The sequence below is a fragment of the Syngnathoides biaculeatus genome, chromosome 20, assembly GCF_019802595.1.
Source record: "Syngnathoides biaculeatus isolate LvHL_M chromosome 20, ASM1980259v1, whole genome shotgun sequence".
Lineage (NCBI taxonomy): Eukaryota > Metazoa > Chordata > Actinopteri > Syngnathiformes > Syngnathidae > Syngnathoides > Syngnathoides biaculeatus.
The window spans coordinates 9,446,904-9,459,157 of record NC_084659.1 but is presented as its reverse complement, the minus strand read 5'-3'; the positions used below and the strand labels follow the sequence as shown (position 1 = coordinate 9,459,157).

Genomic DNA, 12,254 nt, shown 5'->3' with positions numbered 1-12,254 from the left:
GGTGTTGTAGGTGAAGTATTTTGGTACAAATATCACGCAAACGTCGCCGCTAACGTCCCTTTTTGCTAGTGCTGTAGCGTTTTGCTTATCATCCTGGGGTCCACATAGAGCGCGGTGGTGTTAACGCTAACGCTAACTAGTGCGGCGGCTGTGAAAAAAGTCGCGGCTTGTAGTCCGGGAATTACGGTAAATTAAAAATGTATTTGAATCCTCGAGCAACACCTCTCAGATGAAAATAGTATCAAATAGTTTGAGGACTCTGGTTTCAGTGCAGTCCTTTTACGGTGATTCAGTTGTTGGCCTGGTTTCCCTCCAAGGACCTTCCTTGGGACAGTCTCGAGCCCCATACAGTATTTCATGCGGATTCCATAACCACTCAGGTTCGGGTGTTTACATTGATGATAAATACTGCACAAACCGCGGATGTCGTCTTTGCTAGCGGCCTCGTTAATTGCGGTTACTCGCCCTCGTTGATTGCGGAAGCTGATTGCCGCAATCAGGGGAAGTTTGGGTGGAGCAGATAACTCCTCGGCGGTGCTCTTGGCACCGGATGCGCGCTTGTATCGCGTCCCGGCTCTGATCGCAACAAATCTCCTGGGACAGGGGCCAGGAGACTCTGGCTTTTTCCGTCCTCGTCTTCTTTTAATTACACCCTCTAACGGCGGCTTCACACTCGACTTAAACGTCACGCACTTCCGAGAGGGAGATCCCAATCCTTTGTGCGGCGGACGCCTTTATTTGTTTGTGTTCTTGTGATGTCTTACCTTCAGAGACACGATTCCAGCTTCCCTCTTCAAAGCTCAACGTTGCTCTTTCTTGTTTTGTTGTTGGTCCCTTGACAGATGGGGTCCCGTATTTACTGTCACTTTCTTCATTTTGTATTTTTGTTTCTCTTTCTGCTTGGATGGAACCTCGAAAGCCAAAAAATGGATTCTGTAGTACTGGTTGACTCTTACATGTTTTTAGTAGCTTGTGAGGTGGAACCAAACTATTTTTTTAATGTATATTTACTCCGACTACGCTCATGTTGTACATATTTCCACTTTTTTCCCTGTCTTGCCATCTCGTTGCTCAGTGGCCACAAGAGGGTACTACTGTTCTAGAGTAATTCTGGTTCAGTTTGTACTGCACAGGGTTTGGCCTTATCATAGTGCTGGAAAATGCCGGAACATGGTACAAGTGTGCAGATTCTTTTCCTTTCGGCTTGTCCCGTTAGGGGTCGCTACATCTGAGCCCACCTCGTGCATCTTCCTCTGTAACACCCACAGTCCTCATGTCCTCCCTCACCACAACCATAAACCTTTTTTTTGGTCTTCCTCTCGCTTTCTTCCCTGGCAGCTCCATCCTCAGCACCCTTCTACCAATATACTCACTCTCTCGCCTCTGGACACGTCCAAACCATCCAAGTCTGCTCTCTCTAACCTCGTCTTCAAAACATGCAACTTTGGCTGTCCCTCTGATGAGCTCATTTCTAATCCTAACCGAGCGAGAACCTCAACATCTTCATTTCTGCCACCTCCAGTTCTGCTTCCTGTCGTTTCCTCAGCGGCAACGCCTCTAATCCGTCCGTCACGGTCGGCCTCACCACATTTTTATAGACTTTGCCCTTCATCCTAGCGGAGACTCTTCTGTCACATAACACACCAGACACCTTCTGCCAGCTGTTCCAACCCCACCCCAAGTATTTGAAGTCATCCACCCTCGCCATCTCTTCTCCCTGGAGCTTCACTCTTCCACCTCCGCCCCTCTCATTCACGCACATATATTCTGTTTTACTTCGGCAAAATCTTCATTCGAGTCTACGGTCACGCTACCCTGAGAACGCCCGATCTGGTCAGATCTCTGAAGCTAATTGGGTCTGGCCCTGGTTAGTACTCGGACTGGAGACCGCTTGGGAATACCAGGTCCTGTAAGCTTCTCTCCCCGGGTAAATGCAGAGGGATTGCATCAGGAAGGGCATCCAGCGTAAAACTGTGCCAAAAATATATGCGTTCGTCCAAGATGACACGCTGTGGCGAACCCTAATGGGACAAACCGAGAGGAAAAGAAGAATTTTCATTCCTCTCCTTTCCAGCGCCTGCCTCCATCTTTCTAATTGTTCCTCCGCCTGCTCCCTGCTTTCACTGCAGGTCACAATATCATCTGCAAAAATCATGGCCCAAGTGCACGTGGCTGTTAATTTGCGTTACCGTCAGGATGAAAGATCCTAGGAAGCATTATGAATCATAAATATGGATCTAGAGAATAAGCTACTAGCTGATTGTCAACTACAAAAAAGTGAAAAAGGTTCCGCTGTTGTGTAAACAACTAATCAAGACGTTTCTTCCTTACTTAGCTAAAACTGAAGAAAAATATGGAAGACATATCAATCAGGCTACTGTTGTCGTTATGGCTGAAGTATAGAAAATATGTATTTCTATTTAAAATATTATGTGTTACGTTACTGTTACAAATAACCCAAATGTCTGTAATGTCTTAAGTATTTCCCCACAGTATTAGTTGTTGTAGTTGTTTTACTCACCTGTTGATTTTCATTTTTTTCATTTTCGTTTCATTTTCATTTTGCTGTTGTACCGTAAATGCAGATTTTGTTCTGCGTTGCGCGAGGGGCTTTCCTGGGGACTTTTCGACTGCTTCTTGATTGTGAAAGGTCAACCGCCGCGCTACATCACCTCCGCATAGCAAGTACAGTAATTCGCCATGACATTGATGCAATATAGCTCAACTTTTACTACAGTAATGTGTAAATAACTACACGGAAGCAGGTGGGGGGGAGGGGCTTTTCAAAGCATTAGCGGACTTAAACAATCAAAGTAACTACGTGGCTTTGTGCTAGCGCTGACATGTTGTAAGTTAGCATAAAATCGTTAGCATTTGAGCTTATTTCTTTTCACGTAGTAGCTAATTCCAGGATATCAGCAGAATCGGATTTATTGTTCAAATATGTAACAACAGAATTTTTCTTCAGTAGGAGTTACGACATACATGTTGAGTACGAACAACTATAGATTGTTAAATGAAATGTATCCTTATCGGTCTTCTCCACTCTGGTTGCTAGCTTGCTAAATGTTAGCATAATAAGTCTTAATATTGTTAGCATTTGATTATTGTCTTTTACATTAGTACCTGGCCACAAGGTACAAAGTTGAATCGCTGTCTTTTTTTGGTTTCTGGATTCAGAACTCGGCAACCCAGAACCACTTAGAACACAGGTGTCAAACTCAAGGCCCCGGGGGCCAGATCCGGCTCGCCAGATGATTTTTATGTGGCCCGTGAAGGCAAATCATGTGTCAAATTCCATGATTTTTGTGATAATCTGGAACAAAATTTAAAGTTGTTATGTCATAAATGATAAAGTTGAGATATTGCAAGCATTTTTTTTGTGTTATGAAATGTGAATAATAGTAAAAAAAAAAAAAAAAACATTACGCCTGATTTCTGCTTGAAAACTAGTTCATAAATTTCATGTGTAAATATCATGAGGCGAAAGATTTTCATGGATTCACAATCATAACGGCCCCGGGATGGTAATTGTAACTACAATGTGGCCTGCGACAAAAATGAGATTGACACCCCTGACCTCGAACCTAGCTACATACATAGTTAGCATACCAACAGTTAGCATTTTAAGAACAACTCTCCATTTTGATTAGGCCAACTGACAATAGATCTACATTACATTAAACATCGCAGCGGGGGTTTCTTTCTATTTTTTTTTAAATGTTCTTGAATTCCAAGTTCTAAAGTTTACTATTTATATATAGGTTTCATGGCTCAGGCGGTTAAGTGGGCTAACCAGAAATGAAACGTAGTGCAAACTTAGCTACTCTCGGTCCTGTATCACTAAAAACACTCGATTTACTAAATGTTATGTGTTATGAACCAACGGTGCGGGGGCGGACCTAAATGCAGGAGTTCCAGGCAGAGGCATAATGTTCAATGTGTTTTTTATTCAGGAAACGGGTCGATACCAAAAAGCAGTCCAAAACGAGGGAGAGGCAGGATCCAAAATAGACATCCAGCAAGGTCCGATGACTATAAGGCAAACTCACCAGCTTAATAGGACTTGCTCAAACCAAATGGCACAGAATCGCTGTGACTAAGAAGCGTAGAGTCCCACAGGCAGTGAATGCAACTCCCTAATGCTAGACAACGAACTGGCAAATGCCAGTGACAAAAACTCCAAGGAAATACTTAGTCTAATTACCGTGCCTAATGCGAAACAGCCGGCGACTGGGGTCAGAGGTGACACCGCCCAGATCAGTGGCCTGGCCACGCCCCTCTTGGCAGTGGCCAAGCCTTGCCCGTGACAATTATGGTTTTTCTTATAATACATAACATTATGACTTCATATATTCTCATTTTGCGTAGTTGGCAAGCATGTCTCCATTCAGTTAAGTGAGTGAATATGAAGTTTCCCCTTTTTGTGAGGGGGGGGCTGCAATGGTAAAACGATGACCTGGAATGTCGTCGTCTCGCGCCGATCAAATAACTTCCCGTTTCCCAGCGTCTGCCGTTTATCCGCCTCTTGTGCGCGTGGGTGAGCCGAACGTGTGTGTGTGGGTAATGCGCGGTTTACGTGCGCTCGAGGCACACGGATGTGCATCTGCAGATGGGTAACCATGACAACTGCAGGACGACGGTGGCAGGAGCGAGCGCCGTCGTGCTTCACCCCCCCCCCCCTCAATAGATGCAGCGATTACGCATCTCTTCATTCCCTCTTCACCTTGCCCTTTTTTTTTTGCATACTCGCTACGTGCATCTTTTTGGTCATTCGGAACATCGCCGCAGTTTTTCACATATGGGGTGACAGCTTCCTGTACTTGCTTCGTGAGGTGTCTCAAGTGAAAGCGCAGCGGAATTTTGAAAGCTAAATCAGCCTGACGTCTGATAATTTCACGTCAAGTCAGTCTTTAAAGTGCCACTGACATCCCTGTATACATGGTAAAATAGATATTGTTATAAAAATTGCATATCATGTTATGAATTTAATGTCTATAAGAAAAAATAAATATGAGCGGAGAGCGCGCCATCCGTGCGCAAAGTTGCGGGAGTCTCACTCGACATCCAAGTGGCGGCCATATTGCCTGCTACCTTGTCGCAGTCGCCATTAAGGAGATGCTGTGCCACCTGCTAGCTGCGACTTTTTTTCACACGCACTAATTAGCGTTAGCGCTGCCATGTTAGCGTTAATACCACCGCACTAGCGTTAGGATTAGCACCGCCACATTACCGTTAGCGCCGCCATGTTAGCGTTAGCACTGCCACGTTAGCACCGCCACATTAGCATTAGTGTGTACCGAGGCTTATAAACAGGTGCGTTCTGTTGGCAGTAATTTCATGTCAGATAAAATGAATGGATGAATGAATCATGTCCTCCTACTGTATTTTGATGTACTACGTAATCCGCCGCCGCGTTAACGTTAACACCACCGCGCTAGCGTTAGCATCAGCACCGCCATGTTAGCATTAACAGTGCCGCGTTCGCACCGCCACATTAGCATTAGTGCTGCCACGTTAACGCCACCGCACTAGTGTTAGCATTAGCACCGCCACGTTAGCATTAACAGCGCCGCGTTAGCACCGCCACATTAGCATTAGTGCTGCTGCGTTAACAACACCGCAATAGTGTTAGCATTAGCACCGCCGCGTTACCGTTGCTCATATTTATTTTTCATATAGACATTGAAGTGTATCATGTTGTATGTATTTTTCATTACAATATCTATTTTAGAATGTTTATAGGCATGACACTTGACCTTTAAACATCACATGAGGCACCACCATATGCATCAACATGTCATCATCGTCAATTAAGAGATTTTTTTTTTTTTATTCAAATTGCTAAGCAACTTCTTTTTACACTTTAAAGTATGGGGCAATCATTTAAGAGTTTTAGTTTGTATTGTTTGTATTTTCCATTTAATAGTTTGTTCCTCTCTTTTTTTTTCCTTTTGTTTTCCTTTCCACTTAATACTTCTTCAATGGATTTTTTTTTTTTCCTTTTCTTTTTCGGAGTTTCCACCTAAATGGCGAGTTCACGGCATGAATTTTTAATCTGTCAGGAGCCATCTGCGTTTCGAGTTAATCTTGCAAGGGGACCGTGTCCTCGGGGGGAGCTTTGCTGAACTCAAAGCACGAGATCGAATTGTTTGAAGAACGCGGGACGGGAGTTTTGTTTTGAGAGAAAAAAAAAAAAAAAAGCACAAATGACTTTAAATGGACGCTTCTATTTTGGTGAAGGACACGCCAAAGCAATGTCATTAATCGAGAGGGGTAATCCGTCATCTTGAATGTAGACCGAGCGAGACAGCCTGCAAGTCCCCTGGCTTGTTTGTATTCAGCGTTCAGTTGTTTGTTTACATTACTGCTTGATATTCACCTGAAGTGCTCCACACCTCCACCGAAATCACTCTTGGCTCTGTTAACAACAACAACAAAAAAAGACGTGGAATTGACTTGATGCTTTTGGAGGGTGTGTGCAAAATGATGAGCAAATCGACTACACAGGCGTAAAGGCGTAATGATCGCCGCGTTGAATACTTTTACAGCAAAATTGGTCCGTTTTCTGAGCCAAAGACAGACAAATTTAAACGGTCGAAGATGCCACACGTCAGCAGACAGCTTCTCTAGATCTCGATCGAGGTGACGCTCTTTTTTTTTTTTAAAAAAAAAAAAAAAAACAGCGATTGATCTCCCTCGTTATTGTCGGGGTGACGCATCTGCGCTTTTTGCGTGGGTGGGGGGGGGGGGGGTGTCAAACATATTTTTGTCGCGGGCCGTCACGATTTGAAACCATAAAAATATTTAATGCCCTCGTCGTATTACACACTAAATTTATGAGCTAGTGTTGGATTCAGAAATTGAGGGGAATGCATTTTTCAACCAATCATGTTTGGTAACGCAACATTGCTTTTAATATTTCGTTATCGTTTATGATATATGGCAACTTGAAATTTTACCGCAGGTTTTCACAAGACTCATGGAAGGCGACGCTAGAATTGCCTCCGCGGACCACATAAAATCATGTGGCGGGCCGGATCTGGCCCCAGGGGCTTGAGTTTAACACCTGTGTTTTAGGAGATTTCCCACTAGGTTTTGGATTATTTATGAGAATTTATGACCATTTTCCCCAAAGTGAATGTCTTTTTGATCCTTGATTTGTGCACTGGTGCAGTGTCATGTTGAAACAGGAAGGGCCCATTTCAAAACCACAATATTAGTCCCTGGATCCCCAGCGAAAGGTACTCTAACTCAGGGGTGCGCAAACTTTTTGGCTCCGTGGGCCACATAACATCATGCAGCTGGCCAGAGCTGGCCCCCGGGCCTTGAGTTTGACACCTGTTTCTTAAAAGATTTCCCACTAGGTTTTGGATTATGAGAATTTATGACCATTTGATTTGTGCACTGGTGCAGTATCATGTTGAAACCGGAAGGGCCTATTTCAAAAGCACAATATTTGTCCCTAGATCCCCGTGAAAGGTATTCTCACTCAGGGGTGGGAAAACTTTTTGGCTCCACGGGCCACATAACATAATCTGGTGGGCCGGATCTGGCCCCCGAGCCTTGACTTCGACACCTATGGTTTAAATTGTAAGATTTGGTTTTCCGTCACTGGTGATTCGTTGTGTCTTGTGAGTTTGAATTTCGGAACGCAACTCCGAAATGTTCCGTTTTAGTAAAATTGAAACGCGGAGGCGGACTGCGGCGGCGTCAACGGTTTTTAATAGTTTGTCGGTTCTAAGGATCTTGGCTTCAGACAACTGCAGAATGAAAAAACTGGTCACTTCCACCCTGGGTCAAACCTCTGGTCTCACATTCTGATAGGCACAGAAAACGTGATGCAGGCAGTTATAATTAAAAAAAAAAAAAAGGCGAGTGCAAGAAAAAAAACAAAACAAAACGATTAAAATAATAGAATGGGTAATGAAGGTGAGGAAGGAAACGTCCCTCGTCTTTCCCCGTGCGGATGGGAAATGATTGCTGCCAGAGCAGCTGATATCTTGTCGCTGAACGCGGTCGGATTCTGCTTTTGTTGCCAAGCAACAAAAGAGTTTCAGAATGTGTATTGTTTGCATTTTTTGGGCACGGTTGGCGGATTTATGGAGCCGTGCGATATACAGGACACGTTACAATATATTTGAACGTAGATACAGAAAGCTTTACGCGGAATAAATGTTTTTTTTTTTTTTTTGTGGCGCCGATTGACATTGATCGGATTATGACCATGAAGCCGATCGTAATAAAATACTCAGATTTACTATGATCCCAAAAACCAGGTGCTAAAACAGGTTTACTGTAAAAGATTGTATGCAGTATTGGTGAGCCTTGTTTGTGAAATTGTGTGTTTAGTCCTATCAGATGGCTTCTGGTTTTTGTGGTTTAGTTAGCGCTGATGGTTTTCACCCTGGAACGTTTTGAAGCGCACCCCGAGCGCAAATAGAAGTATGAAGTGATGGAATAGGAAGTGTTAGTGGAAGACAAACTCACAGTTACAGAAATCTATTCCTTCTATAAATGATGTGATGAAAAAAAAACAAAGAAAAGTTTTTTATTTTTTACAAAAAGAAAATGTGTTTTTTATTTGTACAAAAAGTAACATACAAAAATATTAACTTGTAACACCAGTGGCACGCGAACAGTAGCGCTACGCTGACGCTAGCGCCACGCTAACAGGGCCAGTCAGGGAAAAAAAAAACATACCGGTAAAAATCACTAAGACTCGGCCCCCAGCCTTGTAAACTTTTTTTTTATTAACAAAAGTGCAGAATAACTGTAAACAAGCAAAAAGTAAAGAAAAATAGTTTATTTTTTACAAAAAGTAACATACAAAAAAAAACTGGCAACGCTGGCGCCGCGCTAACACTAGCGCCACGCTAACGCTCGCGCCGCACTAACAGGGCCGGTTACAAAAAAAACCACATACCGGTAAAAATCACTTGAGACTCAGCCCCCAGCCTTGTAAACTTTTTTTTTTTTTTTTATTAACAAAATTGCAGAATAAGTTTAAACAAGCAAACAAAAATAGTTTTTTATTTTTACAAAAAGTAATATACAAAAAAAAACAACTAGTAACACTGGCGACTCGCGAACACTAGCGCCACGCTAGCGCCGCGCTAACAGGGCCAATTAAAAAAAAAACATACCAGTAAAATTCACTGAGACACGGCAGTAACACGCTGGCACAGCGCTATCAGGGCCGAACTGGTAAAAGAATTTTCCTCGGCATATATATTCCACCGGTCTCAGTCTTACCTTTTCCGCTCGAGTGCCCCCTTGTGGCTGTTAGAAAAAATGCACAAATTAGCCGTATCACCGCAAAAAACGCAGGGTTGAAAGTGTGTGGCTTATAGGGCGACAATTACGGTAGTTGAAAATCCTGTTTACCCTTCATTTCTGATTACAATACTAGTTGATAAATTGAATGCGTAAATATGATGGGTCAAAATTCAAGATTTTCGTGGTTTTAGTCATAATGACCCTCTGACAGAAACCGTAACTACAATGTGGCGCGCGATAAAAACGAGTTTGACACCCCTGCCCGCTTTATTTTCCCACGTGGTCTTTTAAGAAGACTTGCCATTAGTCTCCGGTTTGATAAACTCCGAGAGAGTCCAAAATGAACTCCGTTTGAATCCCACCACGGTGCTGAACGGGGGAGAGAAAGGCAGAGAGTGCTGTTGAGCAACGACACACACACTCGCGGCGTTACCGCCTTCACTCAGCGGAAAAAAAAAAAAACAGCCCGCGGACGAGGCAGCCGTCGTCCTGGCTCCGTTTCCCCTCTTTAACACCTTCTCCGATCCCTACGGTGAGTCAACAATCTGCTGCTCTTTCCCCCCCCCGATCGCCGTTTACGTGCGAAAAGCCGGATCCGTAGACGGTGCGAAATGGGCCGCGCGGCTGGATCGATGCCGATGCGATATTCCCGCAGCCTGTTGCCAAGGCATGATCGCTTTCGCTCGTGGGAATCAGATGGGCCACCGTGGTTCTGAGGTGCCGGATCGTTCGGAGGTGGTCTTTACACGTCGCAGTTATTGGCATTGTGCATTATTATGGAATTATGTAACTGAAATAGTGGAACAGCGTGAAATAAAATATTACAAGAGATGGATCATGAATATCACTTTTTTCAGGGGTATCAGCAGCCTAAAGTTAAATCGGATTTGCTACAAAGCATCTATTCGATCGTTCTTACAGATGACATCATACCTGTTGTTGTTGTTATTATTATGTTATGACGGAAACTGAGTCACCTACTTGACCTTTTTGCGCTCAGTACGTACACTGATGCCGAGTTGTACAACTTGACATTTACGCCTGATTGGATAGGCCGAAAATTGGCATTTTTTGATGATAGGCTGCTTGATTTTGATGTCGTAATTCTCAGATCCCGTCACGACCCATCGGAACGAAGGTAGGACCCAAATGCAGGACTCGGGAGACGCAGATGTAAATCGGGAAAAACGTTTATTATTCAATGGTCGGGGATCGGGCAGGCAGTCAGGTGCAGCAGCGGTAGTCGGGACGTCGGGGGTGGAGAGCAGGTCAACGGGCAGGCGGGAGTCGGTACACGGGAGAACGATCAAAGCAGGCAGAAGTGTCAAAGTAGTCAGGCTTACGGGGTCGGTCGGAGGACAGGTGGTGGTCGGTACACACGGGTTGTCGATCAGTGATACGGGAGTGCTCGAACGGGGCATGAACCTCAACGATCTGGCGGAGGACCAGTCGTCATCGGGGCCCTATATATACAGGGGATAATCAGCCTGCATGAGGCGCAGGCGTGTGCCTCCCAATTAGCGCGACCGCGCAGGCACCCGCACAGTCCGGGCTGGACCGGCAGGATCATGACAGATCCGATCGATCAATAATGTAATTGATTGGCTCTGAGAAAGACGTTTACTCCATGTCGCTGTCCTGTGTATCCATCTTCTACTGCTTCTCCGGGTCGGGTCGCAGGGGCAGCAGTTTTAGCAGGGATAATGGCATAACCCGGGTGCGTCTGATAGTTTTCCATGAAAATACATTCATGAGCCGCAAAGACATTGAATTTAATTGAGGAGTTGATAACGTACTTAGCATCGGACAATTGTTATCAAGGAGGGTTTTTATGTAAGCAAAGGAATTGCGTTTGCGTTATTTCTTAAACATGGTAAATTCATCTAGTGTTTTATTATCTGATTAAAATGGTTAGAAAGTGAAACCAACTCGTTGACATATTTCTGTTCACTCCAGATTTGTAGCCTGCGCAATACTTTACACGCAGTATTTAAGACAGTTACGCGTGTTCAAATTCACATATAGCATTAATTGTATTGTATTGTTTTACTATCCTAATCATAAACCCATCTATTTTAGTAAAGAAGTTATGAAAATGGACCTGTAGTGGGAACCTTTTGTAACCTTTTGATCAGTGAATCTTTTTTTGGAATTTTCACATTTAATAATAATACCGTGATTTCCGCCCATCGAGCTGCGATTTTTTTCACGCGATTTCAACCCTGCGGTTTATGTGGTGATGCGGCTAATTTGTGTATTTTTTCTAACGGCCCCAAGGGAGGCACTCGAGCAGAAAAGGTAAGGATGAGACTGGTGGAATAAATGTGCCGAGGAAGTGACTTTTACTGGCCCTGTTGGCGCTGCGCTAGCATTAGCGCTGTGCTAGCGTGTTGCTGCTGTGTTACTGGCGTGTCTCAGTGCTAATTACCGGTAAGTTTTATTTTAACCGGCCCTGTTAGTATTAGCGGTAGCGGTGCTAGCATTAGCGCATTCTTTCCGTGAACTGTCTTTCTTAGTAAATATCTACTGTTTCAATGTGGGCACTTGCGGCTTTTACACAGCTGCGGCGTAAGTATGTACAAAATGGTATTTCCTTTACAAATGTAATCGGCGTTAGCACTAGCTTTAGCGCGGCGCTAGCATTAGCACTGCGCTGGTGTTAGGTTCTTTATGCGTACCGACTTTCTTTGTAAATATCTCGTGTTTCAATCTGGGCACTTGCGACTTTTACACAGCTGCGGCGTATGCATGTACCAAATGGTACTTCCTTTACTAACGTACTTTTAACCAGGTACGCTCTGTAGGCCGGGAATTACGGTAGCTGTGTGACTGTTTATTTCACGCCTGTCCTCTTCCTGTCAACCACTTTGGAAATGCCGAACAACAAATTTGTTGGACCACGATTGAATTGCTTGCTTTGGGCAGGGCACAACCACGAAACATTTTCTTAATATCTAAAAATAGATATTAAGTTT

At 44.0% G+C, this 12,254-nt stretch overlaps 1 protein-coding gene across 6 annotated transcripts in view; it reads left to right on the top strand.

The window, feature by feature from the left end:
* The window catches only part of LOC133493250 (pleckstrin homology domain-containing family A member 5-like), an 85,533-nt gene that overhangs the window by 37,793 nt on the left and 35,486 nt on the right, over positions 1–12,254 (top strand). Inside the window, exon 1 of one of the 6 annotated variants that reach the window (XM_061806374.1) lies at positions 9,768–9,811. The exons of the other annotated variants lie outside the window; for them this stretch is intronic. The gene's annotated coding sequence lies outside the window, so the exon portion shown is untranslated. Of the gene's footprint in view, positions 1–9,767; positions 9,812–12,254 lie in introns of those variants that run through there. 6 annotated transcript variants of the gene reach the window in all.